The 25,811-nt window shown below is 39.7% G+C and overlaps 1 long non-coding RNA gene across 1 annotated transcript in view; it reads left to right on the plus strand.

The window, feature by feature from the left end:
* LOC123460946 overlaps positions 1–19,031 on the plus strand; it is a 33,550-nt gene extending 14,519 nt beyond the window's left edge. The window contains exon 3 of the long non-coding RNA XR_006637295.1: positions 18,981–19,031. This is a non-coding gene — a long non-coding RNA (uncharacterized LOC123460946). The remainder of the gene's footprint in view (positions 1–18,980) is intronic.
* The last annotated feature ends 6,780 nt before the right edge of the window (positions 19,032–25,811 follow it).

Genomic DNA, 25,811 nt, shown 5'->3' on the forward strand with positions numbered 1-25,811 from the left:
ACATCTATGATGAGTGACAGTAACAACATTTCTATGGGCCATAATAACCCATGATAAACTGGCCATGAATATAATTTCATGTGATCACCACAATAACCAAATGAAGTAAGGAATTGTTTCTAAGTCTGTTACATGTCTATTGCTTTATTTTGTTTATTTACTTTTTTTTTGTTTGTTTTTTTGAGGTAGGGTCTCACTCTGGCTCAGAGTGACCTGGAATTCTCTATGTAGTCTCAGGGTGGCTGCGAACTCATGGCGATCCTCCTACCTCTGCCTCCTGTGTGCTGGGATTAAGGGCATGCACCACCATGCCAAGCTTCCAGTTAGTTTTTAATCTTAGAATTACAAAACAAAAATGGAGTGGCCTTAAAGGCCCAATCTCTTAATTTTGCAGGTAAGGAAACAAACAGGTCACATAGCTATTTAGTGTAGAGCCAGGATTAAGCCTAGGACCCTGGATTCTTAAAGTTTGATCACTACTTGAGAAATCGCTAGTCTTTGTACCTGATAAGTCTACTTGTTTACAAGCAGACCACCACACTTCTGCAGAGCTGACATTTTGAATTGTGGTGCACCGGCTTGTTCTGCTTGTCTTCTGTAAATAGCTCTGTTCCAGAAAAAGGCTGACTTCAAGGGCATAAGAAATAACACATTCAAGAAAGCATGTGGGCCTAGTCTTTCATTGCAGTATTTAAACAATGCTATCCAGGTGTCCAAATATAATAACTTGTTTTGTTTTTTTTCTAGAAGAGGAAACAAGGTCCTAGAGAGGTTACATTTTGCAGCAGATTTTGTTAGCCAAGTCAACATCTGTTTGCATCTTAAAAATGAGTCATATCTATTCCTTATAAGTAGGGCAGAAGGGCAGCTGGAATTTCCCAGCTCACTGTATGTCATTGCTTCCTCCTTCGCAGGTACTTTGTCCTCTGAAGCACACTTTATTGGTGGAAATAAAGAAAGAAAAGAAAGAGAGAGAGAGAAAGAGAGAAGGGGAGGGAGGGAGGAAAAAAGGAAGAAAGGAAGGGAAAGGAAAGGAAAGGAAGAAAGAAAGAACACCTATATTACCCCAGGGTAGTTGCAAAACACTTATGTTACGGGAAGTATAGGGCCATGCAAATGCCTATTTTGAATAACAGTGTGAATAATTGAATGTCTCCTGAAACTTTATTAGTCAATATTCCACCCAGACAGAAACACTGATGACACTCATCCTATCAAAGGCTGGGTGCCATTGCCAATCAGAGCCTGTCACTGATGATAAGGCTCGCTGGATGGAGCACTGTTGAAGGAAGAACTTTCTGAGTCATGTTTCTCTGCTGAGAAAATATGTCTCACATGAAAAAAAATTCTTAATCAAAGATGAAGTGTTAATGTGTCAGCCACCACTGGCTTGTCTTGCTTATTCGTGAAATGTGAGAGCACTGTGTCTTCCACGGAAGGATGTGGAAATGTGTCCTTGAATACAGGAGAGTGTTCGGTAATGGGTTAAGTTCTATCTGTAGTTTGCACTGTCTGGGCCTCACTTACCCTCCCTTGCACAGCTATTAGTGTTTTGTGTACAACTTGAATCATCCAGGGGCTTTGTTTTGAGGACGGTCATTCTATCTTATTGAGAGTCTCGCTGTCTAAGACAAGGGGAACATGAAATGAAACCTCAACAGATACAACTACGTTGACTATATGCTCTGGCTTTTATGCTACTTAATTATGCAAGCCTCGTCTCCCAAAGTGTCATCTGAGATAAGAGGATTAAAACTTGTAAAGTGGCAGCAGGGTTTATTCATTTATTTTATAATTTGTATTCTGACTTATGGATGTTTAATCAAAAGTGTATGTCCTCATAGGTGCTTAATAAAAAGTAAAACAAGACCAGAAATCCAGAAAGAATTAAGCTCCTGCCACAAAACAAAGACAAATAATCAAACAAAAGAACTTAACAAAAATCACACAAACTTAAAAACAAACAAACAAACATCAGAGCGACTGTAAATCTCCAAATAATGATCAAGAGTCTAGGTCCTTTTGCCAGCAGATGCCACAAGTACTGATGGAGTTGGGGATAAGGAGGATTTCCTTTCTCTTCCTGCTTCTGTCTTACTCAGTGTGGCAGGTTGGGAGGGTGCATTGATCAACCCACATGCAAATCTAACCGCTGGCCCACCAAGCAGATGTTTAGCATAGGCCAGGGTGGGCTGAGAGGTGCATCCGGGCCTTGAACTGGGCTCAGAGTCATTTTGGCAGAATACATTTGCGTACCAGAAGCATGGTTGACGTGGCTGGCCGTCCCTGTGCAGGAGTCCCATGGGGATGGTCCCTTGCTTCCTAGGCTCCCTTATTCTGTCAGGGGCAAGGCTGGGGGGAGGCTAGTGTTGAGTCCTCCAAAAGTCAGGTCAAGGGCAAGGTGCTCAGTGGCTCAGATCCTCCGACAGTACTGCTTTAAAATCCCCTTGAAACTTGTTTAAAAGAAAACTTTCAGGATTCTGAAAAAAAAGCAAAAACCACTAGCTACCCCACAACAAAAATAAGGAGGCGTCTGTCTCCCAATACCCTGAGGTATGGTCCTTGTGGCAGTGCCCTGGCATCCACTCTAACCACAGCTTGACACGCTGGCATTTCCTGGTCTGGCTCTGCTCTCTGGGGATGTTTACCAGCAGAACAGCCTCTGCCCTCCCCCACCCCAGTGACTCACACCCCAGTTGCTCCCTCCTGTTGTTGCCAGCTCTGCTCCAGGGGGTGAGCTGCTGCCTGATCCTGATGCCCGGTGCCTGCTTCCTGGCTTCCTCACAGCCACTGGGGCTAGTTGTTTTGATCCTGGCCTGTCAGGAGAGCTTGTTATCTTGTTTCCATCTCAGAAGAATGGGCTCGGTTACTAAGTGAGGATGGCTCTGTGGGCCTCAAATATGGTTTTGTGGTGTCCAGATCAAGTGTTCTGTGTTCTCTGAGATCTGAGAAGTTACCCATGACCTAAACAAGAGTCCTGTTTTCTTTCACTTCCTGTCACGCCAGAGTTTATGACAGTCCTTTACAGTGACTGAATATTTATGTATCCCTCAAATTCACATGTTGAAATCCTAACCTCAGTGTGGTGGTATCGGTAGATAGAACCTTTAGGAGGTAATTAGGTTAGGAGAATGGAGGATACTTCGTTAATGGGATTAATGTCCTTAAGAAAAAGAGTCCCTGAGAGTTATTATTTTCACTATGTAAGGACACAGGGAGAAAGTGTCATATATAAGGAAGCAGGTCCTCTCTGGACGCCAATCTGCTGGGCCTTGATTGTGAACTTCTTGGCCTCTAGAACTGTGAGAAATGTTTGTCATTTTTCTTTCATTTCTGCCATTTGCTGCCCAGGGGCTTGTTTTTATGATAAAAGCTCAAATGGACTGGTCTTGCGATTGATTCTGAATATGAAGGCCCAAGACTTAGTGCTCTGCACCTAAAAGCTTTCTGCTCAAGTTGCTCTACTGAACTGCCTGTTTGTGTAAGATAGGTGGGCAGTGGTAGTTTGAATGTGAAATGTCTCCAGCAGATGCTGTTTTTGAACACTTGGTCCCCAGATGGTGGAGCCTGTTATGGAAGGTGGTAGAATCTTTAGGAGGTGGATCCTTGCTGAAAGAAATGGGTTACCGAGGGAGGGTGTTGAGGAGCTATAACCCAATCTCAACCTCAACATCAGCCTCAACTTCACTTTCTTTTTTTTATATAAATATTTTTATTTATGGGGGTGGGGAAAGAATGGATGGGTATGCCAGGGCTTCTTGTCATTAAAAAGGAGCTCCACATGCATGTGCCACTTTGTGTATCTGGGAGTATATGGGCACTGAAGGACTCAACCTAGCAGGCAGGCTTCTCAAGCAAGAGTCTTTAACCACTCACTGAGCCATCTCCTCAATCCCCAACCTCACTTTCTGTCTGCCTTCTGCTTCCTGACTGGGGACTCCATGTGACCAGCTGCCTCAGATATCGACTACCAGGCCTTCCCCATCACGATGGACTATCTTCCCTTGAATTGTAAGCCCAAACCAGCCCTTCCTTCCTAACGTTATCTTTGTCAGGTATTTCTTATAGGATTAAACAATTGCAAAAATTACTTCCTGATATTTTTGTGAACTAGTAAAATAACAGTAAGGAAAGAAAAAGACTGTTAAGGAACAAGGGTCAACATTAATATAAATTATATAGGTATATGCTAGTTTTAGAACATGTTATGATAAGGTCCCACACCAGATATGGTGACGCACTCGTATAATCCTGACAGTAAGGAAGTTGAGGCATTGCAAGAAGGAGCCCAGCCTGGGCTACATAGCAAAGCATTATCTCAAAAAACAGAAAACAAAAGAATAAAGATGACAACCACCACCCTAACAAAAATGGAGATCTCAGAACATCAAAAAATAAAAAGGTGTTTAGGTGTCCTAGGATTCAGACAAATTTTCCTTAGGGTCCCTGTCATTCAAGGCTTGGTTCCTGCCTATGATGTTATTAAGAGGGGTGGGAACTTGAAGAGGTGGTCTTTATGAGAACTCTTCCAGTTACTGGAAATGTGTCCTTGGAGAGGATAGTGGGACACTTCCCTTTCTTTTCTTTTTTTCTTTCACTACAGCTTGCTCCACCACACACTTCTTGCTATGATATGCTGCTCTGTCTCACACCTAAAAGCAGTGGGCCAGCTGGCCATACCTGAGCTATTCAAACCGTGAGCCAAACAAAAGAAACCTTTCTTGTTTCAAGTTGATTATCTCAAGTTGTTGGTACAGTAATGGACAGTCAACACATACAGATATGGAACAAAATTCTATACAATTATTTTGAGTGTGTATGTGTCAGTGTGTTCATATGTATGTGGGCACATGTGTATGAGCAAATGCCTATGCATGTGTGCATACACATGTGTTGAGGCCAGAGGTTGATGCCAGGTGTCATTCTCAATCTCTTTCCATTTGATTTTATGAGACATTATCTCTCATTGAAACTGAAGCTCACACCAATTCAGCTAGACTAGCTAAACCAGCAATTCCCAAGTACTTCCTATCTATGCCTCTGAAGCCCTGGGATTACAGGCTTGCAACACAATGTGTAGCTTTTAAGTCAGTGCTGTGGATCTAAACTCAGGTCTTTGTGTTTGTGCAGCAGTTTTTACTAACTAAGCATTTGCTATCCACAGAATGATACATTCTGCGATGAACTTGTATGTATAAACCAGGTATCATGGTACATGTCTGTAATTCCAACACTTGGGAGGTAGAGGCAGGAATCCAAGGTTGTTCTGGACTACATAGCAGGAACTGTCTCAAAATAAATAAGTAAAGCACATAACAATAAACCCCATACACATGAAATACTCTCTCTGTATGTTTATATATAAGTATCTAACAAATATAAGTGTGTGCACACATGTATTAGTTACAACTTGTATGTTGTGAAATATAGGTTAAGAAATCAATTCAAGGGCTGAGGAGATTGCTCAGTGGCTAAAGGCACTTTCTTGCAAAGCCTGACAATCGGGGTTTGATTTCCCATATCCATGTAAAGCCAGATACACAAAGTAGTGGGCACATGCATCTGTAGTTTGTTTGCAGTGGCAAGAGACCCTGGCGCACCCTGTGTGTTTTTATCTCTCTCTCTTTTTGTTATAAATAAAGAAACCAATTCAGCTTTATTACCCAGTGGGTTTTCTTGTTTCCTTACCCTCCTTGTTTCATGGTAGTCATTGTTCTAGAATGAAGGAACTTAGCAGACACCTACTCAAAGAAACAGATATTCATTCCTTGTATAATTGATTTATTGGTCTGCTTGTCAGAGAGAAGATTTAGAGGGAAAGTGTTAGATTGGAATTGTTTCTCTCACCAGCAGCTAGACAAAAATTTCCATCAGGAAAGAGAGAATCAGAAGACATAGAAGACTTGGATCCTTGACAAGAGCTCTGCCCAGGTTCTGAGAGTAGTGGATAAAAGACACCTCACTGATCGGCACTGAATGTCAGAGACCCGACAAATCAGGTTTGGGGAAGAAGGCAGATTCCGTAGCATTTACATGACCTTCAGGAACTGGGATCGAGGAAATGCCATTGCAGCATTTCTGAACAGGTGGGCATGAGGGCGCCACAGAATTTGCTCAAAGCCCGGGGCTGTGGGAGCGGCAGAACGCCTCGTATGGTAGAGAGCTGCATCATGCAAGAAAGCTGAGAGCCGAGTTCATCTTGCTTCAGGATGTAAGTGGCACAGCAGGGACAGATGGACCTTTGTTCAGCTAGAAGGGGATGGGTGTTGAATGGATGCAGTGAGACTATATGACTGCCCACATCTGATGTTTCTTCCTTGAGTTTTTTTTTTAAATTTTTTTGTTGTTTATTTTATTTATTTGAGAGTGACAGAGAGAGAGAGAGAGAGCATGGAGAGAGAGAGAGAATGGGCGCGCCAGGGCTTCCAGCCACTGCAAACGAACTCCAGATGCGTGCGCCTCCTTGTGCATCTGGCTAACGTGGGTCCTGGGGAATTGAGCCTCGAACCAGGGTCCTTAGGCTTCACAGACAAGCGCTTAACTGCTAAGCCATCTCTCCAGCCTCTTCCTTGAGTTTTTAAAAGTAAATTCAAATAACACTTTTGACATGTATATGTGCAGAGTATGTGGTGTGGTGTGGTGTGTGTGCATGTGTCATATGCACAGGTATGGGGTATGTGTGGTATGCTATGCATGGGGCATATGCATGTGTGCCCTCCTTGAATGCATGTAGTAGTCAGAGGAGACCTTCAAATATCTTGGGTTGTCTCTCATCGATTCAGAGTGGCTGTTTTCCAGTCGGAAAGCCCCATGATTCTCTAGTCTCTGCTTCTAGAAGAGAGCTGGGGGTTAGACACATGCATGGTCACATCCAACATATTTCATGAACACTGGGGGATTGAACTCTGGCCATCTCAGGCCTTTTAGACTCACATGCTTGCATGGCAAGCCACCAGTGCTCTCACCCACTGGGCCATTACCCCAGACCCTAGCTTTGATTTGTAAAAACCATTTTTAGTATATATTTCTACAATACAGTCTGACTGTGTAACTGTCCTGTCAGGAATTAAGATATTCTAAATAGACACTTAGGGTCTCACTTCCACTATCATACTATTGAGACAATGGACCTCAAAAATTGGAATTTCCAAAGAATTTCATGATGAGAGAAGGAAAAGATTGGGGCCCTGGTGGCAACTGAACAGAGTGCTTGTCTCCTAGAAAGAGACTTTTCAGTTCTGACCACTTGTCTGAGCATCTTGCAGGGGTCACTGGACTGGGGCAAGGATGGCACAGTGATGGGCAGACCCCACAGGCCAGGCTCTCTGCCCTGCTTTCACCTGGAGCTTACGTCAAGATCCTGAAGATGGACCTCACAGATCACCGAATTTCTTTCTTCCTCTTCTTAGTGTGGGTACATTAAATAAATCTCCTCCCTTGGCTTCTCACCACTGTTTGTTTAAATGGCATGTTGAGGACAGGTGGCTGAGGTGGGCCTGTTAGAGCTACCTGGGTTTAGGTTTTGACCCTATCAACTCTAGTTACAAGTTATTTCATCAATTCCAAAATAATTTCAGCTTTTATCTTTAGAGATAGTGCTTCTAACCCATTACCTATTTCTCTTCTTCAATTCTAATGAAAAAAGATGTATTTTATATCATGTTCTTTTTTTGTATTTTTCTATCTTTATATGTTATGTTTTGGCATGGAAAATTCCCTGTGGTCTATGTTTTAGTTGTATACTTTTTTTAGCCATGAAATTTAGCCAGAGTGCTGTTTTTTTAATTTTTAATTTATAAAAATTTTTAGTTTTTTAGTCTTTATTTTGTCACTGTTTTCTACCAGAATATGTGTGCTGTGTGTTTGTGTGTTATGTGTATGTGTATTGGATGTGTATATGTGTGAGTTCTGGGAATTGACCTTAATACCACACAAACGTAAGGCAAGGTCTTTACCACTGTTGCATATCCTTGGTCTATAATAGAGATTTTTAAAATTAATTTTACTTTTGAAGTTTTGTACATGCATATATTTATGTTCAGCATTTTCCTCCTCATTTCCCTTGCCTTCCCTTTTCTCACTCCTCTGTTTGCTGGTTTCCTTTGTTTTCCTAGAGAGTTTTAGTTTTGTCACATACATATATACATAATTTTATATAGATATACAAGTTCCAGGAACTTAATTGAGGAAAAATATATGATGTTTGTCTTTCTGCAGTTGGCTTATGCCACTTACTATGATTATTTCCAGTGGCATCTATTTTCCTGCAAATGACATAACTTTAACTCTTTATGTTTGAAAAAAATTCCACTGTGCATATAACCACATTTTCTTTATCTGTTTCCCTGTTTAGGGATATGTAGTTTTGTTCCCTAATTTAGCTATTGTGAGTAGTGCTTCAATACACACTGATATATAAATAATCACTGTCAAATGTCAAGTTGGAGTTCTTTTGGTAAATAAGGTGGGTTAGCTGAGTCATAGCGAAGATATATTGTTAGTTTTTGAGTTAGTTTTGAAACCATCAAACTGACTTCCACAGTGGTTGGGCCTGTGACCATTCTCGCCAACAATGCGTAGGGGTTGTCTTTGGTGTACACCTTTGCCAGCATTTGCTGTTATGTGTTTTCTTAGTGATTGCCATTCTGACTGCTAAGATGGACTCTCAACATTTTATTTATTTGTAAACAGAGAGACAGACAAAGAGAGGATAGGTATACCAGAGCCTCTTGCCACTGCAAATGAGCTCCAGACATATGTGCCACTTTCTCCATTTGGCTTTATGTGGGTACTGGCAAATCAAATCCAGTAATTAGGATTTTCAGGCAAGCTCCTTAACCACTGAGTCATCTCCTCAGCCCTTAATTAGCTTTGATTTGTATTTCTTTGATGACCAATGAGGTTGAATACTTTATCATGTTTCTTGGCTATTTGTATTACAACTTTTAAGCTTGACTTTGATCTCCTTTAACCCAAGAAGTACAATATCTTTAAGAATACTAGTGTCTAGAACTCCTGGAGTGAGTCTATTTTTTTGTTGTTTGTATTTATATATATGGTACCTCATATCCATATCCACTTGTGATGGTATACTAGATGTTTTCTTTTCTGGCAACATTCTTTTTCAAACACAGTATACATGAATTATTTGAAGCACAGAATAATGTTTTAAAAGCAAAGCAAGTTTTTAATTAATTAAGTGCCTTGGAATACTAACAATTCAAGATGACATTAAGCCAAATTCTGGTCTTGCCATGTTTTCTCTGCCATGAAGAAACATCCCCAGAAACAAACCTTTTCTTTCCATAGGCTGCTCCTGGTTTGCTGTTTTGTCCCAGCAATAAGAAGGTAACTGTTAAGCGCCTCAGAGTGAAGGATGGCTTAGGCACTAATTTTGTCTTCCCAGCTTTGTGAAGGTACCAAAAGTACAACTCAAGCTCTTGACGAATTCTCTCTAGTTGGCAAAGACTCAATTCAAAAGTGGTCCGGGACCAAGCTTGCAGATTCCCAGCACTTGTGTTATCGATTAGTATTCTGCGAGTGCCTCAATGCTTCTAAAATTTTTATCTTTGAAAAGTTCATCAAGCTTTCTTAGCTATCATTTCTGGGATGGTTGGTTTCATTATCTAGTCTGCCAGACAAGAAGCAGAAGTGTTGATTAAAAATGCATTTACAGAGTTAGAGTCAAGTTATCTTGAGACCCTGACCCTGACACTGCAGTACCATTGATGAGGTGAGAGTAGACAGACTGTCATAAGCTTTGGTGATTTGAGCCTGTGATGATATTGGACTATTAACTAAAAAGAGACTTCAGAAAAATGGCTGTAGTTGATTTTAATTTCCTTGGATAGATTCAAATTAATCTCCGGAAAGATAAAATGCAAATACAGTCTGTCAGAACTTGCTGAGGATATTGCATTTCTTTTTTTTTTGTTTTTGTTTTTTGAGTGCTTGAGGAAAATCTGTGAAGGAAAAAGCAAACCAATCTATAGCGAATGTATCTTAGTACCTAAATAGGACACAGTCTACCAGTAGAGGTGGCAGCTGCTTGGAAAAGAGAATCCTGTTTGTGCAATGAATAGGCTTACCCCTAAATCTGTCACAAAATGATGTTTTTAGGACTCATGTGGGGAGTGGCGTATAGAGGAGAAGGTGCTTTCTCTGATTTGTAGGAGGAAGATACATTCTATAGCAAAGCTTCATTCTTCACTGTACTTTCAGGGTAGGGACTTATGATACAGTTGCTAGAAGCCATTCAAGTGCCTGCTTGCTTTTCTTGCTTTGCCTGTAGGAAATTGAGCAGCTTGCTATGGAGTTTACATGTTCTGAGAGCCCTCATAGTTTGTAATGCATTAAGAGGGCTGGAAGAGCCTGAGAAGCCCAGAGTGAGATCCTTGGCTCTAAAGTAACCTGTGGCGAGCCAGCATGATACAGTTTTTTCTGTGGCTGAAGCAAAAGGTAGAGGAAGAAGGGGGCTTTGGGCTGGCAAGCCAATGGTGTGAGCTGACGCATTAAGCAAAGACTGTTGCCTACCCTTAATGTTTTCTGAACCTACTCTTCCAGAGCGACTGCCAGACTGGTCGCTGAGTCCATCCAACCAACCAGACGAATCTAAGGAAAATGCAATCCACACAGCTTGGCACCACTTGTCACATGAGCCTTGGGGAGACAAACTCAGAGCAGAGACCCACTAGAGATAGTTTAGGCAACAAAGGGAATGTAAGAGAAGGACAAAGGATCTTCACAAATTTCAAGGCAGAAAGACAGCTGAGTCTCATGGACAAACTGAACCAGAGACTTGAACAGCTGCTTTCTGTTGTGCAACTGAATTCCTCTCTCTCTTCCAATTTCAAATTCCACTGGAGTCAGATGTTTTAGCTGTTCATGACTATGGTCCTGGGGCAGGGCCACAAAGCACAGATTTTGTAGTCATGTGGAAATAGATGGTAATTCCCAGGAAAGGTGAGAGAATGTGGACAGAGTTGCTGGGTTGGATTCTAAAAGGGCTCCAGGGCTGGAGGGATGGCTTAGCAGTTAAGGTATTTGCCTGAAAAGCCAAAGGACCCAGGTTTGATTCTCCAGGAACCACATTAGCCACATGCACAAAGGGCACAAGTGTCTGGAGTTCATTTTCAGTGGCTGGAGGCCCTGGTGCACCCATTCTCTGTTTCTCTGTCAAATAAACAAAGTAAAGTAAAATAAAATAAAATAAAATAAAATATTTAAAAGGGCTTCAGCAGTAGAAACTCTTTTACATACTCTAACATCCTGGAAAGTTCTCAGTTATCTCCAGGAGGAAATTAGGATCTATGTGTTAAAAGCTAATAGAAATATGTGTTGTATAATGTCTTAATATTTATTTACAAAGCCTACTTACTATCTTGACATATATGGGGATCTTCTACACTTCAAAGACCATAATCAGAAAAGTGTTGGTGAAAAGGTGAATGGAATCACATACATTTAGCTCCTATGGGAATCTCCAGCTTTACTTCTTTACTCTGAGGATGAAATAACTAAGAAATGAAGTCACAGAATTGTAAAGATTCTTTAAACTGTTTTGAAATTCTTTTTTTTTTTTTTTTTTTTTTCCTTTCAAGGAAGGGTCTCCCTCTAGCCCAGACTGACCTGGATTCACTGTCATCTCAGGCTGACTTCAAACTCATCACAATCCTACTTCCACTTTCCAAGTACTGGGATTAAAGCATGTGGTACTATGTCGGGCTATTAAAATTCTAAATCTAAATCTCAAAAAAAAAACAGTCCCTGTAGAGGCTGGGGAGATGGTTCACTTGGTATAAAATGCTCACTCTGCAAGTATGAGGACTTGAATTTGGATCCACAGAACTCATGTAAATTCTGGTGCGCATAACAGCCTGCCTATAATATCAGCGATAGTGATGGGCATACTTGGGCATATCGGGCTAGCTGAACTAGTCAAATTAGTGAGCTCTGCTTTCAGATGAGAGGCCTTGATTCAATTGACAAGGTGGAGAGCAATCAGAGAAAACACCTGAAGTCAAACTCTCGCCTCCACACACATACATGACATACATACACACACCATATACACATGCATGAACATGCATACACGCACTCCACACACATGCATGAGCATGAATACACACATACATGAACATGCAGACACACATATACACCATACACATGTCCATGAACATGCATACACACATATACACACATGAACATGCATACACACACACCACACACACATACATGAACATGCATACACACACACCACACACACACATACATGAGCATGAAGACACACAAACACACATACATGAACATGCAGTCACACATACACTACACACACATACATGAACATGCAGACACACATACACACACACCACACTCACATACACATGCAAAGAAGCAAGAAAAATCTATGTCATTAGTGGTTCAGAAACTATCAAACAAAACTCAGTAAACTTGCTGACAGTCTTTTACAAAGATGTAGTATATTCCAAAAAAAGGATTATTATTAATTTTTTTCATACCCAAGCAGAAATGGTTTATTCCTGGTATAGTTACTCATGCTCTATCTATTGTCTGCTTTGCTGATCCTTGTGCATTGTCCTAATTTTTAGATCAAGGCAGTTGATTCATGGATCTCCTAGAAAGGAAACCTAGTAGGGTGTGTTACAGCCACATGATTCATGTGGGATCCTGCTCAAAACTATATTTATCATTCATGGAAGGATGTCTTCAAGGGAAAATATGAGTGTACCTAAAATTATACAGTTTACCTCTGTTTCTAGGGACTTGTCTTTACAGAATGTTGCTGAGTTACCGATGTACACTGTGCCTTCTAAACCTCCATCCCTGTAGGAATCAGAGGTCCTAGAGAATCTGGAGTCTCCTGGAAACTTGCATTTCTCTACTCATGAACACTTCCTTGTGTCTTCTAGATCCGGGAAAACATAGCTTCTTGCCTTCCTTGCATTTACACTTAACCACTTATCATGTTTCTTCCATCCAAGCCAACCTGTAACCACAGTCGGGAACAGATACTTGAGACAACGGCTTTGTCCTTGTACTCCTCAAGAACTTTAGATGGCTCAGCATTACCTGCAGAAATAAATTCCAGCTGCTCCTGAATTTCAGTGTTGGAGGATCCCACGTGAAGATTTGGTTCTCTTTCTTGTTAATTTCCAGCACCTACTCTTGTGTTTTTCTCTACCAGTAGCGGATAAGAGGATGGGTTATTGGTGTGCTCTAAATGTTTCATTCCTGGTCTGCGTTATCATAGATTAGCCCATGCATTCTCCCGTCAGAGGATGACATGACCAACCACAGGAGAGGCAAATTAGGGGCGGCCAGAACCACTTTCTGTCTGGAATCTACCCCTAGTAGGCTTGCTTTTGGCTACTCTTACCTTGGTACTTCTTTTTCTTTTAATCCTCTTTTCCCCACTCCCCACCTACACCCACTGAGCCGATGTCCTGTCCTCCCAGAGCCTGGTGCTCAGTGTTGATGTCCATCCTTGCAGATTTGCACTGGCGTTGGCTCTTAAGCCTGTTTGTCTTTGCAAGCTGGCTGACTGTGCAGTGCCTTCTTGGTGGTTATTTTTGTCCCTGGTCATTAGTCCCTGGACTTCTCCGAGGTTATTTTAATGCTGCTGCCTTTGGCGGTTAGAATCCTCATGTGTGAGGCCACGTGTGTGCTGCCCTGACACCTCAGCACTATGATGCTCTGGCTCTGTGACTGAGGCAAGTTTAGTAACCATTTTGTGCTACAATTTTCTCATGTGTGCACTGGAGCTAGAGTGCTAGAAACTCCTCATGAAGCTGCTTTGATGTGTGAGAGAATAAAAATGTAATTTCGCAGTGTTCTCAGCTTAGCTACTCGGCCTCCATTAAGTTCCGTCACCAACTGATCTTCATTAAACTCTTGCTTCTTTTTTTTGTGGGGGTGGGACAGGGTCTTCACCAGCTCCTGAACTAAGTTGGCTTTTCTCAGTACAAATGTGAATTTCCCTTTTTTTACCTCCTTTTTGCACCTAAACTCTTCTTCAATTTCTGTCTTGGCTCCATGGGTTTTGGTTTTTCGCATGGGTATGTTTGTAATGTGCATGCATATGCATGCTTTATATGTTGTATGTGTGTGCACACATGTGAACATGCATGTGGAGGCTTGAGGCTGATGTCAGGCATCTTCCTCAATGACTCTTGCCTTATATATTGGCTTGCCTGTGATTTTGGAGTTTGCTGATGTAGCTAGTCTAGTGAGCCAGCTTTCCCTGTGACACCCTCTCCATTTCAGTGTTCTGCGGAATGGGTGCTAGAATTACAAGTGAATGCTCACATTTACACGGGTGGTGGAGATCAGAATCAGGTCTTCACACTTGCACATCTAGCACTTTATTCACAGAGATATTGATACAGGGCTTGGGGTTTCCAAAGGGGTCCTCCAAGTTTACGAACCCCATATTTTAGGTCCTGTCCTATTTTTAATAAGGTATTGATTTAAAAGACTCAAAAAGGATAAATTATGGAAAGCAGGAAGCACTCATTCATATGGGAGGCACAGTTCATGAGGCTCATTTAGAAGTAGAGGTCTGCAGGGAAAGAGCCTGGGGCAGAACCATAAGCACACGGGAGATAAGACCTACGTAGAGATCTTTAGAAGAAACAGGTACTAGTGTGGAAGGCACAGCATAGTCTGTGTGATTCACTAAAAGAAATGGAGTTGTTTAGGGAGAGACTGGAGTGGAGCCACAAGCACTAGTGGCTAGGTAGAACCTAGGTGCTTATGTTAGAAGAAGCACCCATAGCATCTGCCCTGAGCTTCCCCATGGGAGAGAGTGAAGAGGGCAAATGGTGGCAGCTTAAGGAAGAATAGCAGAGGGAAATTTTCAAAGCAGACACCAAGAAATTCAGATGAGAAATGGGTAGTAAAGAGTTATACCTATGGTTACCGTGAGTTTAGAGAAATTACACAGGTATCAGGTCCACAGTTTAGAGGAAGCACCCACATGGTAGATCTAGAGTGTAAGGGAAATACAAATGGTAGATTCACTTACCAGAGGAAAATCATACATGTAATTAAAGTGAGAAGTACAAATATAAGGAAAAAAGCAAATAAAAATTACTGAGGAAACAGTACTCTGCTCTCTCTCCCTACCCAGCAAGGCGGGTGGGAAAGCCAGGCTCACATGTATCCCTGTGACTAGGGCAAGGAGAGGCAGTGAGGAAGCTGGAAAGAGCACAGAGAGACCTTTATTGTCAACTGACAATCTATTCAGTCAAGACAAAAAAAAAAAAAAAAAAGAAAAAGAAAATGTATTCATTCCTCAGATTCAGGTGTGTAAGCCAGAAGACTAGATGGGTCTGTAGATTTGAAGGGTAGGCTCCAGGGCCAGCCCATCTGGGTAGTGAAGGCTACCCATCTAGGCAGTGTGCTGGATTGTGGGCAACAGGGGTCACTGCAGCTGTTGCAGATAAGTCTTGATTAGACACAAGTTCCATTCCTGCCAAGGTGTGTTGGCATGTGAGGTGACAACTAGTGTACTCTTTTGGACTTCTGGCCCTAACTAAACTGCCTGGGAGACGCTAACTTTCTCTTGAGTCTCCTACAATATCTTCTCAGCCTTTATATTATTTTAACTTTCTTTGACAGTTTTCATACATGTACATAGTGTATTTTGATCATGATCCTCTCACTCCTTGCTTCCTATTATCTTCTACCCTTCCCGGTCCCATTCCACTGAACCCATTTTCCTCTCCATCTAGTCCCTCTTCTACTTTTGTGGTGTTTTCTGTTTCTTTGTTTTGTTTGGCTTGCCCTTTTCCAACATCCATGGTGCAATGATGAAGGGCCTAATATTGTGCGGCTCTTATGCAGGTAATAGTCATGGTGAAGTCATAGGTGCAATGGGCCACTTCATGTCTGGAAGAAAATGTCCCATTGCACTCTTACCCTCTCTCTGCCTCTTACATTCTTTCTGTTCCCTCTTCTGCAATGTTTTCTGAATGATATGATTGTCCCATTCAGCCCTAAGCACTCAACAGTCACTCATTCTCAGTCCTTTGAAGTTTACATCTTCCCAGTAGTCACCACCATCTGCAAAAAGCAGCTTCTCTGACCAAAGGAGAGAGCAGCACTAATCTATGGACACAAACATAAATATTCAGAGAGAAATTTAGTAGGCACAATATATCCTCAAAGCCTGGACCCATGTTAGCTAGATGCACAAGGGGGCGCATGCATCTGGAGTTCGTTTACAGTGGCTGAAGGCCCTGGCACACCCATTCTCTCTCTCTCTCTCTCTCTCTCTCTCTCTCTCTCTCTCTGCCCCTTTCTCTCTCTGTCTGTCTCTCTCAAGTAAATAAATAAACAAAAAATTTAATTAAAATAATTGGATGGTTATAACTGCATGAATTTATATCTGAATCTTCTACTCTGTTCCATTCACCTGTGTATCTGTGCTGAAATCATGGTGTTTTTGTTATTATGACTTTGTAAGATACCTAGAAATCATGGATGTTGATACATTCAACCTTATTTTTATCTTTTGCTCAGAATTACTTTGGCTATCTGAGATATTTTGTGATTACAAATGAGTTGTAAGTTTTGTTATATTTCAGTAAAGAATGACTTTGGATTTTTGATAGGAATTGCTTTACATATGTAGATTGCTCTTGGTAAGATAACCATTTTCATAATATTGAATTCTTCCAATCCATGAGCATGGGTTGTCTTTCCATTTCCAAGTGGCTTTCAATTTCATTGTTATTATTTTAATTGTCAAGTTTTCACTGCCTTGGTTTGGATTGCTCCAAGGTATTTTGTTTCATCTGAGGCAAATGTGAATGGGATTGTTCCCCTTATTTCATCCACAGCATGGTTGATATTGGTATAGAGGAAAGTTACTGATTTTTATGTGCTAATTTTGTATCCTGCTATTTTGCTGAAAGTGTTTAATCAGCTTTACCAGTTTTTGGTGGGATATTTTGAGATTCTCATGGATAGAATCATATATCACCTGCAAATAAAGATGACTTCTTACTTTATTTGTAGCCCTTCTATTTGCTTATTTTGTCTCATAGCTGTAACTAAAACTTCCAGCAATATAGTGAAACAAGACTGGAGAAAGTCTTATTCTTGACTTTAGTGGACATAATTAGTATAGTATTGGCTGAAGCTTGGTTAGATTTAGCCTTTGTTATGTTAAGATACATACTTTCTATTCCAAGTTTTATTCAAAACTTTTATCATGAAGGGATATTGAGTTTTTTCAAATGCTTTTTATGCATCTATTGAAATGATCTTGTAGGTTTCTGTGTCTTTGAGACTATTTATATGCTGTATAAGATTTATGAATTTGAGCATGTTGAGCTGTTTTTGCATTTTGGAACAAAGTGAATGACTTGACCATGGTACATGATCTTTTTGATGTATTTCTATATTCTGTTTCAGGTATTTTATTGGAAATTTTCTCTATTCATGAGAGATTGGTGCATTATTTTCTTTCTTTTGTACCATCGTTTGTTTTTTGGTATGGGGATAATACTGGCTTCATAAAATGAGTTTTCTTGTGTCACTTCCTACCTTATTTCATGGAATTATTTGAGAAGCATTGGTTTCATGTCCTTTGAAGGCCTGGAAAAATTCACCAGTGAATCCATCTGTGTTTTTTTGTTTTAAATTTGGGAGATTATCTTATAATTGCTTCAATTTCATTGCTTGTTCTAGTTCTTTTTGTTGTTGTTGTTTTGTGTGTTTATTTCAAGGCAGGATCGCATTATAGCCCAACTAGTAACTTGGAACTTACTCCACAGCCCCAGGCTGGTTTCATGGTGATCCTCCTATTTCAGCCTCCTAAATGCGTGTGTTGAATGTGTGTGCCACCACACCTGGCTGTTCTGTTTAAATGATTTATCTCTTATTACTTCAATTTTTGTAGGTTATATGTATCTAGAAATTCATTCATGTTTTAGACTTTACAATTTAGTGGCACATATGTTTTTAAAGTATGTCCTCATGATTTTCTACATTTCATTGGTGTATGTTTAGTGGCTCCCCATTCATCTCTAATTTTATTAATTTGTGTCTTCTCTCTGTTCTCTTTTGTTATTTTTGCTAAGCATTTTTTGGTCTTGCTTATCTTTTCAAAGAACCAGCTCTTCATTTCATTTATTCTTTGTGTGTGTGTGTATGTGTGTGGGGGGGTATTATTGTTTCTATTTCATTAATTTCTACCCTAATCTTAATTACTTTTTCCATCTATTATTTTTGGTTTGGTGTGTTAATCTTGTTCCAAGGCCCTAAGGTATATCATTAATTAATTTATTTGTGATATTTCTGAATCTAGGCACTTAGAGCTCTAATCTTCCCTCTTAGTACTACCATAATTGCATCCCATAGGTTGTAGTATATTATGTTTTCATTATCATTCTATTCTAAGAATTTTTTGAGTTCATTCTTTTCAGTGATTCATTCAATATTCAGTAGTGTGTTGTTCAATCTTCATGAACTTGTCTACATTATATAGTCTTTCTTGCTGTTGATTAGTAGTTCTATTCCATTGTGATCAGATAGAATACAAGCAATTATTTAAATTTTGCTGTATTTATTAAGATATATCTTACAGAAAACTTCATATGCTGTTGAAAAGATTTCATTGGGATGGAATGTTCTATAGAGATAAGTTAGTTCTATTTGTTCTGTGATGTTTAATCCAGATGCTTCTTTGTTTATTTTTTGCAAGGATGAACTGTCACATGGTGAGAGTGAGGTATTGAATTTACCACTATTGGGGTTAATATGTGCCTGTTTATCTAGTAGTGTTTGTTTAATAAAATTGGGTGCACTCATGCCCAATGCAAATACAGTTAGAATTGTAATAGTCTCTTGATGGATTATTCCCTTAATCAGTATAAAGTGACCTGTATACCTTTTAACTAATGTTGTCTTGAAATTTTGTCAAATTAGTAATAATGCATTTGCTTATTTCATAGACTCGTTTGCTTGAAATACCATTTTCCAGCCTTTCACCCTAAGGAAGAATCAGAATTTTATGAAGAGGTGAGTTTCTTGGAAGCATGCTGTTAATGTGTGTCTTTTGACTGTGGAATTGAGACAACTGATATGCAGTTATTATTGAAAAATGTGTATTCACTCCTATAGGTTTTGTGCTTTAGTACTGTTCAATGACTTTCTAGTCTCTTCTTACATTAATGATATTCTTCAAGTATGCTTTATTTTCTCCTGTGGCCTCTTGCATGTATGTGCTTTTCTTTCTCTTCAGTCCAAAGGGTTCCTTTGAATCCTTTATGTAGAGCTGGATTAGTGGTTATGAATTCCTTAGCCTGTTTTTATCACAGGAAGCTCTTCTTTCTCCTTTACTTATGACATATAACTTTACTTAGTACAGTAGTTTGGGCTGGTAGCAACCTTTTAGAACTTGAAATACATCTTTCCAAGCTCTTGGATTTAAATTTTCTGTTGATAAATCTGTCATTATTCTGATGCACCTGTCCTTATAAGTGACTTGGTGCTTTTTTATTGCTACTCTCTATATATTTACTTGTTATGTTAAGTAGTTTAGTTATATGACAAGGGTAGTTTTTTTCTGATCTTGTCATTTTAGTATTTTTTCTCTTATTCTTTTTGTAAATAGAAACTTTGCATGGACACATCATGTATTGATTGGTGCCATCATTTTCCTCTTCCCAGACTCCATTCCACTCTGGGCCTTTCTTAGTGGGATTGCTGGTATTCACCATGGAGTTATGGGTTATGAGTTGTGAGAGCAGAAGTTAGTCATTGGGGGAAGGACAATGCCTCTATGTCTATGCCTATGTCTCTTACATTCTTTCTGCCCCCTTTTCTGCAAAATTTCCTAAGCTTTGATGGGTGTGCTTTAAGTCTACTCTAGTGTTGAACTCTCAACAGCTTCTGAATTTCTTCTTTGGTGCATTTCGAGTATCCTCAACCTTTAACTCCATTGCCTTGGCACAGGTTGTCAAGTGTACCACGGGAGCAGAACTGTTGCTCATTTCTTCGTTTCCTCTGTGGTTTCACTTGGGTCCTGGGAAATTTTCACCTTAGCTGCTGTGTTAGGAGGGGTTAGTTCATCTGCTGATAAGGTGTTAGGTATCTATTCTTGTCTTGTTGATAGATTTTGGTTGTCATCAGTTCCTACAGCTTTTTGAAAAAGAAAAACCATTCTCCAATGGAGAGTAAGAAAGTATCTCTCATGCTGTTTTGTTAATTGATCTTTCTCTTTGTTGGAATGTTCCAAATCTTCTACTTTGTCTTGAATTCCAGCTATTCTGTCTTCTCCGTGATCCATTCATTCTATTGGGGAAGATTTCTTAAGAGCTTGTTGTAGTTTTCTTTTCTTTTTTTAAAATTTAACTTACTATGTTTTCATTTCCAGTATTTTAGATTGTTTTCTCCAGTATTTCTATTTCCTTACTCAATTGTTAAGAACCTTATTATTTCTTTTAGCTGATTTTTCTATGTTTTCTTGGGGTCCCTTCAGGAGTTTATTTTCTTCTTTTGAATTGTTTGGACATAATTATAATGATTCATTTTAATTCTCTACTTAGCATTTTGTTCAATTCACTGTTGCTAGAAGCCATGATTGTGGAATCTAAAGGTTTTAGAAGAGTTATGTTGCCTGGTATTTTTTGTGTGTTGCTGACTTTAATGTGGACTTTTTTTTTCCATCTTGGATTATTTCATTACTTGGGTTTTTCTTTTGTTTATCAGCTATATTGTTTGGTGTATTATTTAGAAGTTGTATCCTCTCTAGGAGCTCAAGGTACCTGTTGTGACTCTATATTATTGCTAGAGTAGAATACTAACAGAAGGAGTGAAAGAGTGTCCAGAGCTGGTGGATATGCCTGCTTTTTGAATGTCATAATAGAAATTTACAACAATGTGGCTAGAGAGATGGCTTAGTGGTTAAGTGAAGCCTAAGGATCCTGGTTCGAGGCTTGGTTCCCCAGGACCCAGGACGTTAGCCAGATGCATAAGGGGACTCATGCATCTGGAGTTCATTTGCAGTGGCTGGAGGCCCTAGTGTGTCCATTCTTTCTCTATATCTGCCTCTTTCTCTCTCTATGTCTGTTGATCTCAAATAAATAAACAAAAAAAAAAACAAAAAAAAGTTAAAAAAATTACAACAATGGTCCATTTGTTTTCAGTAACTTTTGGTGGATAAATGAGAAAAAATGGTGTGGAATATACCATGGTTTTGACTACTTAGAAGTGGGAGGGATGCAGGGTGTGTTAGTATGGGGACTCTAGTGTTAGCTTTGGCAAAGATGGAAGTGGAAAAAATATCTTGGAGAAGGAACCTGGGATATTGTTAGGTTCCACAGTTCTGAGGTTGTTAAGGCTGTAGAATATTGTAGTTATGGATAATAAAGGGAATAGATAAGGAAGAAAGAATATGGGGAAGAGGTTGGAAAAAGAAGGAAAGTATATTAATTAGATATGGGAAAAGTATTAGAAAATCACAATAGAAGATTTGATATAGAAAAGTATAGAACATACCAAAAATCTGCCTGAGCAATATATAAACACAAATAAAACAATCAAGGAATCATGTATGCAAGAGCGGAGATTAAAAATAGGCATTGTAGGATAAGAATGTCAAAAGTGGCAAACAGGTTAATATACGTAGTAGAGATTTCCAGGTTTCTGGGATGAACATCAACCCAGACACAATTTATAGGAGGAATGAGATTTATTTCAGGCTTACAGATCTTGTGGAAGTCCCTCAATGGTGGAAGAAGCTGTCCACTTTTCATAGATCCAAAAAGAGAGAAACCCCCAGCCAGCAAAACCCCAAAGCAGCAAGCACGAAATGGCAGCAAGTAGGACTCCCAGAGCTCACACCTCTGTGACATACCCTTGGGCTAGAATTCAGGTCTGCCCCCAGTGATATGACCCCTGTAGTAAGAGTCTGCCTGCTAGGGGTTGAAGCTACAAACTCAATTTTAATAGAACATTTAAGTCTATGGGGGACACCCATTCAACCTACCACCACATACAAACAATTTAAAAAGGCAAAGTCTACCAAATGTTCATGAAATCACCAAAGTCAGTATTTCTGCCTCAGTGGGTGGGGCTTTGAATTCTTTCCCTCCCTATGATACTTCCTTTAGTAGCATGTCCTGATATGGGAGCTGTTTAATTAGCACTTCCAGTTCATACCAATATAAGCAAAGTCAGCGTGTGTATTGCCCCAGTGGAGATCAACCCAGTTACCTTTTTGGATGAGTGTCTTTCTCATCTATGCAGAGTTGTGAAGAAGATCCCTTCTTTAGTGCATTCTCCACTGGGTTTGACTTGATGGCATTGGACTTTTGATCATCTGGGCAAGCAGAGATTGTGGCTTCTTGCAGTCTCTGGTGTTTCCAGTGCTGCCGTGGGAATGGGGGATGAGAAAGTTGTGGAATGTTGTCCAATGGTGTCTCTTGGAGCCCAGCTGTTCCTCTCCCACCACTCCATCCTTTCCTTTGGGTTCTTCTGATTTTTCAAGGCTGATGTGAGTGGGGAGCAACCTTTCCCCACAGTTTCAAAGGCTTTCATTGCTGCTTGCAGGGTAGGGCTGTTGTGACCAAGGAGAAGGACTTTGTGGCAGCCTGCTGGTGTGAATCCACACTAATTAGAAGTAGCTCCCTCCTGCTTCTCATTGAGGATCTATCTTAGATTAATATGTTCATGAATAGATCACATGTCTTGCTAGAAAAGACCACATTGTGTGTTATGATGCATCTTTTTTTCCACCTGTATTTCTTTGCAAGGCTCCTATTCTACCACATTACCCAGATGGTGGAATATATATAGTGTATGCGTGTGTGCGTGTGTGTGTGTATCATACATATAATTTATTTATCCATATAATTTATCCTTCCCAAATGGAAGTGTGTCTCTTGTGAAATATCCTGACCTTATTTTACAGCCACTTATGCTAAGGCCAGATCTTTGACTAACCAGTATTGCTTAATCAATTCTTACACATATTTCTTTATTTATGCAGCCTATTGAAAATTTCTTTTAGCTAATGATGCAGGATTTTATGGTCCCTGGAGGGATTAAATTTTATAAGAATGCAGGAGATCCCAGGCCTCTGGACTCCAACTTTTGAGTCTTTATTTGATTTAGTAAAGAATTGATAAAATTGACTCTGGGAAGGATAAATTATGAATTAACGGCTGATTTTAGGGAGAATTATGATCCGGGGGAAGGCTACCTGAATGACTCAAGCCAGAAGATTTACCCCCCAGCCTCCCTCCCCCCCACACCAGCCACACACACCAGCACCTTGCCCTGCTGGAATGAGAGCAGATAATAGAGAGAATCACCTTCACATAGAGAAATCTCCACAGAAGACGACCCTGGAGAGGACACATGCACACACACGTGGAAGGCAAAGCACGACAGCCCATGCCAAAAGAGTCCCTTCACCTCTAGATTCACTTCTGGGGTCAGAAGGATCTAAGCCATTCATAGTAAAAAGGCTCAGAGTTTAGAGGAAGATCATGCATGAAGAAACCCAGGAAGGAAAACACCCCAAAACAAGTCAGGAAAGTGCCCAGACAAGAAGAAATTCATCCCCTTTCCAGCCAGTCTGGGGAGAGAGCTTGCCAAAGCAAGCACCAGGACATTTCAGGCACCAGAAGAAGAGAGAGAGAGAGTGAGAGGAACTGATTTACATACAAGTGCCATGCCCATTTATATGGGTCAGACATCCAATTAGGATGAGCCTTGTCATTGGACTCAGGTGAAGGGGGCAGCCCACCCTGTGTACCTAGCTGAGGAAGAAGCAGAAAGTAGCTGTGTGTTGTGTTGCTTGCCATCTTCGATGAGACTGGATCGGACATAGGTTCTAGACCTACCAGGACGGGAAGTTTGTATTCTTATACTGCTTGGGCCTTTGTCTCTGGCTGACTGCCTATAAATAGCTTTTTCCTGCTTCTCCTTCACTAAAAATCAAGTATGATTATTTTGGGTCATTTTTAACCCCTCCCCCAAAAATTAGATGTTAAGTAGTTTTGACTGAATCTCTACAATTTTCATAAACACTCTAAAAGCCTTTGAATAACTTTTTTTTGGGGGGGGGGACTGGAATTTACTTTCATTCATTTATTATTTACAAGTTTTCTAAGTAAGGCTGTCAGACTCTAAAATCCCAGTGTAGACAAAGATGACCTTGAACTTATACAGTGTTAGTGATTGAACATAGGGCTTCATGCACGATAGTCCAGCACTCTATCAACTAAGCTATATTCCTGTGACAGAGGAAGCATGATGGATAAGCATTTGCTGATTGACAGCATTTCATGTGCTTCCCAGAACAAGGCTTGAGAGAGCTGAAGGCTGTAACCTTCTTGGCATTATTGTCTATGCCTTTAGGAAGAAGTAAGGATGCAGGCTCTGTTAGCAGACATAGCCTGAAAATCCAAGAATGGAAAGGAAACTAGTATGAACAAAACTTAAGTGAATTGTTTAGTGGACTATGAAAAACCAAGGATCTGGCCTAGGATAGATCCTGACTTCTGATCTAGTTTCTGCTCATTACACAAGTTGGTTTTAACTTTCAGGCCTCAGATTTCTAAATCATAAGGTTGAAAACACAAACTATACCTTCTTTGGGATTTTTATATGTGAAGATTGCTCAATGATTCCATTAAAATGGATCTTTTGTTGAATAATCAAGTTCAGTAGATAATATCAGTGAATTAAAATTTTAATTAATCAGTTTTGGACAGTCTCTTTTATGTAAGGCAATAGATACAAAAATAATTCAGGAACCCTTTTCTCAAGGATGTTTTATAGAGTCATAAAAATCTCATTGCACTGTAACTTCCAGAAATTGTAAACTTGGTAATGTGTCTGCTTTTTTTTTCATATCAAATATGGTGGCTTTCAAATATCTTGTCACTAAAAATATTACCCTTAAAATATCTTAACTAGAACATTAGTCAAAATGTTATATTTGGATAAAACTTCTAAAATTTTTCTTCTGCAAAAACTCAGAGAAAAACCCCTGAATGATTAAACAAAATGACATTATTAATTCACTGCTTTAGAACAAGTGTCCAGTTCTTGGTGATCATGATTGAGTATTCAATCACTGTCTTTTTAATTTCATTTGGTAGTGTCAGAAAAGCATTTTTTGATGTTCTTGGTCTTCAGAGTTTCCTCCTCTTTGCTTCCTTTAGCCTATGTAAGTATCTATTTTCTTATATATCTTATATTGCATATTTGTCAACTATGTCAAATTCTGAACACTGATAATCAAACTTTAGAGCCTAGTATTTCATCTACATTTTTTCAAAGCTGATTCTGTGCTGGTGGACTGTGGTATGGGCTACATGTCTGATTAACCTCATCTGAGATTTACTCTAGGAAAAAGAAGAATAGCTTAAGAGAGAGTAAATCTCACTGATCTCCTTGTGTCTAAATTTTCTTTGGATAGTGTAGTACTTCAAAGGTGGAATTAACTCTTGAAAATTTGTTTCTGCTCTGTTCACAGCTTCAAAATGAATACTCTTTTGTGCCTTATAAAACTTGTCATAGTTATATCTACAATCAGAAGCATTTTCTGTCAATCAGATACATTTTCTGTCAATGAATCTTTGCAGGACTGCTAAAAAGATGAATATTTTTTTCCAAGTTTCAAAAATAATCACACATGAAGAAAAACTTCCAGAAGAGTGAACTTTCCAAAGTTTGAAAAATGATTTTCACAAAGCACAAATAAGGATTTCAGATGGATTCTCTTGGCTTTCATCCAAATGCTATAGTGAGTGCTAACTGTAGTTTCA

Source organism: Jaculus jaculus, chromosome 1 (genome assembly GCF_020740685.1).
Source record: "Jaculus jaculus isolate mJacJac1 chromosome 1, mJacJac1.mat.Y.cur, whole genome shotgun sequence".
NCBI classification, from domain to species: Eukaryota; Metazoa; Chordata; class Mammalia; order Rodentia; family Dipodidae; genus Jaculus; species Jaculus jaculus.